General features: G+C 32.4%; 1 long non-coding RNA gene across 1 annotated transcript; it reads right to left on the bottom strand.

The window, feature by feature from the left end:
• Nucleotides 1-1,798: 1,798 nt before the first annotated feature.
• On the bottom strand, nucleotides 1,799-4,465 carry LOC141486703 (uncharacterized). The gene is made up of 2 exons (XR_012467992.1): nucleotides 4,236-4,465; nucleotides 1,799-3,848 (listed from the first exon to the last, which is right to left on the bottom strand). It is a non-coding gene; the product is annotated as an uncharacterized lncRNA (long non-coding RNA).
• Nucleotides 4,466-4,902: the final 437 nt, after the last annotated feature.

Genomic DNA, 4,902 nt, shown 5'->3' with positions numbered 1-4,902 from the left:
GTTTGGATTTTTGCATTCCATGCCCAAGTATGCGAGATTACACCACACCCTGCACTTGGATCATTTGGGACCATTTGTGGAAACTACGAAGGGTAATAAGTATATACTTGTAATTGTGGACGGATTCTCAAAATTCACATTTTTGAAAGCGGTTCCCAACACTTCTACCAAATGTGTCATAGTGACATTGAGCGAGATATGTACAATTTTCAGAAATCCGCAAAGAATAATAACAAATGCGGGAAAATGATTTGTTTCCAATGAATTTAAACAATATCTTGAACGTAAAGGTATCAGGTTACACACCATAGCAGTTTGTCTCCCAAGAGGAAATGGTCAAGAGGAGAGGGGACAACAACGGGCCAGGATGGTCGTACAGTACCCGCTTATGAAAATAGTGACGGAGCAGCGTGACTTATATATTATCTAAGAATTAGTCACTGGGATGACTGAGACAGTGACGATTACATTATGTTATAGGTTAGGAAATGTAGTATTGATTCATTACCGTTTGTAACTAGAAATAGAATAGTCATTAATATATCGTTATACTGTGAATACGCGTATGATTCCATAACCTTGTCCAATCTACTACACATATTATTAGGAATGTGGTTGGTGAATCCATATGGCAAGTTTCTGAACAATACCGTTTCAAGTTATGTTATCAGATGGATGGAGCCCCTGCACATCGTACTGATACCGTTGCTGGGTTGTTAAATGGGATGTTCGAAGATCAGTGGCTTTGCTCTAATGGGCCGTTTATATTTCCTCCTCGTTCTCCAAAGCTGACGCAACTGGACTTCTTCATCTGGGGATATATCAAAGAAACTGTTTATGCGGATCCTTTGAGTGATACAGAAAACATGAAACAAAGGATTCTGAGAGCTTTCAATAATTTGATTCCTGACTCCATACATAAAGCTACAAATAGTGTAGTATGCAAAAAAATATATATTTTTGTTCAGAACAAAACGGCAATGTCTTTGAACATCTGTTGAAATGAACCACAATATTATTTGAATTTAAAGAAATTGAGTTAAATTCTAAAATTAAAGTAAAATCTAACCTTAAAAAAATTCAAACAAAATGAAATTATATATTCGATATCAATAAACAAAGATATAATTCATCTCTCTGATAGTAATTTTTTTCAATCCATCCATTATCATGTTGAGTTACCTTTTACCAACGACAGAGTTAATATTAGTTCATTTGTTTTCAGAACTTTCTTGGTTTGGTATTGCTTGGAATGATTTACATTTTGAATATTTCCCAAAATCGGATATATCTTGCCAGGGGTGTATTTTAGGAATAGGACATTCTTCATGAATTTGATATCTTTTTTTCCGTATTATCCAAAAATAATAGAATAGTGTATGGTTTCCTTTTGAAAAAATCGTGTTTCATCAGTTTTCTCGATGTTATGTTGCAGGTGGAAATTTCGACCACCCTGTAAATTATTTTCGAAAATTCGATGCACCTGTTCATGACATGATGCTTAAGGTATGTGATTCTGTGAAATTTCACATTTTCAGCTTTTACTATCTATGAGTTATGATATTTTCGGAGTGGTGCTGTAACTGTCAAATTTTTCAGAAAAAAAATATCTCGAAAACCTCAGAGCAACAATATATGTAGAGGCGCCATACCCATTTCAAGTACTAGGAGTTGTTTATACTGGAACATCTACCTATCCTTTATTGCTGAGTTTGTGGACGAGAGGGGTGAGACGTAAAGATCGGGTTGTTTATCGAGGGCCAGGAAACAGTGGCGTGGCAATAATTAGTTGACACAAAAAAAAATAGGTATTTTATTACAGTAAGAATACATCACTGGTTTTTGAACAAAATAGTCTTCGTCAATAATGACCTTACTCTATTTTCTCTACTATTCTCCAATATACAAGTTTCATGGTGTAATCTTATTTCAAAATAATTGTTTAAAATCAACTTTGAAAGCTGGTAACAATGGTTACTGAGAGGTTCATCATCAAAGAAATGGGCAGCAAAAATATCAAGCACATTACTACTCATATTTTGTAAAGTATTCACAATTAATATATTTTTAAAATTATCACATATAATGGTAAAAATATCTAAACAGCTTTTCAACATTCTCAGACATTTTTCACCTTCTTTACACAGATTTATAACAGATACAGATGCTTTTGTCATTCAACCATAAGTTTTTCTAACTTGTAATCTGGATATATTATCACTACACTCTAATAAATTCAGACAGTCAATACAGTGAATTTTTTTCTTAATCCGTTTCACTACAAAGCCTGCAATATAGGCTACAACATCATTCACATAAAAAGTTAAATTCCAAGCATTTGAAGTGACATTATCATGATCATCAGTTTTACTAATCCATTCTGACATTTCCCGGTCAATGTTTTCTGAATCATGTTGGACTATTGTAAAACTTGAACAATGTAAAATATTTGAGGAATCAAGGGCTAATGTGTTGGCACAGTTACTACCCTTTACCTCAGAATGGATTAGTAATCTTTTCATTATAGATTTGAAGTGTCGAGCCGTTGGATTATTATTATGTCCTCCTTTAGCCCTAATTCAACTGAAAAATATTTCTAAATGGTCCTGTGATAGCTTATAAGAAAGAATATATTTTAGTTGCTTTTTATGTGTTACTCTCTAATTATACATTTGTTTAAGACTTTCTATGCAAATAAGAAAGCCCAAAAAGCCTGTTCTTCTTTTTGAGTATAATATTGGTACATGCGTGTCCTCAATTGTCAAAGATTTTATATAATTTATACACTTGTCCATATAAGTAAAATATGTCTCTTTCGTGGCCGGAGAAAGAGGTTATTCATAAAGTTTTTTAGTAAGTCTACTTCTTGAATTGAAAATATCAAACAAATTATTGAATGTCCTACAAAATTTTGAAGTAGATTCTGAGAAAGCAAATGCTTCCAACTTCACATCGAAATTCAGGTAATCCAGAGCATCTGCCACACTATTACTCAAGGTGTGCACTGCCAGTTTTACCTGCATTTTTTCTTTTATCCATGCAACATGCCTTCTTCTAAGTTTGGTAGCTAGATGGAGTCGTTCATCTTCCTGAATTTCAGTCAATTTTTTATTAAAGTTCCATTTAATTGGTTTGCCAAATATAATCTTTTTTCTCTCAATTTTTCTAGTGTTCAAAATTTCTTTACTGCCAAAAAAATTCCTAACCAGTTTTATCATATGGCTAGGATCAGGAAATATAAAAACCTTTTCGTTTGTCTCTGGATGCGGAAAATATGTTTTCAAATTTGAGGGTACAAGACACACCCAATGCTTTAGCTACCGTAAAATTTGTTGGTGTTCCATCAAAAGTTATCGATGTTACTATAACACCACTATCATGAACAAATCTGAGACAGTTCTTAACTAAATTTGCTTTTTCAGTTCCTGAGAGCCCATTTATCAAAAAGTACCCAACCGGTATATTCCATGAAGCATTTAAAGCAAAAAGCATAAATACTAGAGCCTCTTTTGCTTCTTCCATTTGGTCTGATTCAAGATTTGTCCCGTAATCTACAAATCCAAGAAAGTTTTTTCCATCCCATTCAACTCTTTTTCTGATGGCCATTTAAAGAACATTCTGCATTTTCTGATATCATATTTTGTTTTCGAAGATAGGATGTTAATGATTTTAATGTATTTATTTTACACTTCATTCTTCTGTTTTTCTGCTGCAATTGAGCAATTTTGTATGTCTGCCTTCTGATTATAATTCTGAATATAATTTCTCTGGCCATCCGAAAACACTGATTTCTCTTATTGTTGTCTTCCATATCATCACTCTCAAAATCACCAAAATATTGAATTTTCCTGAAAAAATAATCAAGATTCAATCTTTGTTACACTCTAGTATGCTAGTATTATTCCTGATTTGTAAAATTCTGAGAAAATGATTGGAGTGAAATCAACATAAATACATGAATATAACAAGACACAAATAAGGATGACTCAAAATTTGGTGTTACCTTAAAAAAAGAAGAAACTAAAATTAATCATTCTCACTTTTTTTCAAAAAGGTTTCAGTTCTACTAAAACTCCTCTTTCTTTTTTGAGGTTTTCATAGACGTTTGTTTATACCTGAGTTATCTTTTTTGAACAATACAGAATTAATGGATATTTGAAAGTGAACACAAATGTAAAATAAACATCATGAATAAAATCAATATAAAAATGGGGACGCCCATGATTGAAACTTACCTGTGAAATGTTTTGTTTACACCCAGAGATTCCTTTAGTCCACAAACTTCTCAAATTTTCACCATATTAGCTTAAAATATTGAATAACTAAACACAATGTCACATGAAAATAAATCACAAATGAAGCAAAATTCTTTTTGATCGAAAACAACACAAAATTGAGGTATCAACACAATCTAACCACAAAATTTTGTGAATCTAACAACTAATCTGAAATAAGCATCCGTACGAATGGTATGAACGAGAATTCACGAAAACGACCGATCTGATCTGAGTTTATTATGGTCCTGGCCCTAAATAAATAAACAACATTTGTATATGTACCAGTCAAAACAAGGATAGAAAAGCCCATTCTATGTATTTTATTGTTCTGAGTCGAAAATTAACAAATGTGGGTATAGGCATTGTTATACAAAGTAGACCTAAAATGTACTAAGAAATTCAAAAATGTAATAAAATACAGGGTGCTCCATTTAAAGTAAGGAAGTTGCCCTAAACTTCCGGTATAACAGAAAGAGACCGGAAGTTGAAAATATTTTAGTTCAGAAGGCCATTTGTAAAACCTACTACCACAAAATTTCAAGTTTTCATTTTGAATCGTTCTCCATATATTCCTAACGATCGCTCATCATGAAAGATCCTATATATATATATATATATATATATA

This window comes from Leptinotarsa decemlineata, unplaced genomic scaffold (genome assembly GCF_025532065.1).
Source record: "Leptinotarsa decemlineata unplaced genomic scaffold, Ldec_3_MD MMD2_tig00026363_RagTag_RagTag, whole genome shotgun sequence".
Classification (NCBI taxonomy): Eukaryota; Metazoa; Arthropoda; class Insecta; order Coleoptera; family Chrysomelidae; genus Leptinotarsa; species Leptinotarsa decemlineata.
This window is presented reverse-complemented; position numbering and strand designations above follow the sequence as displayed.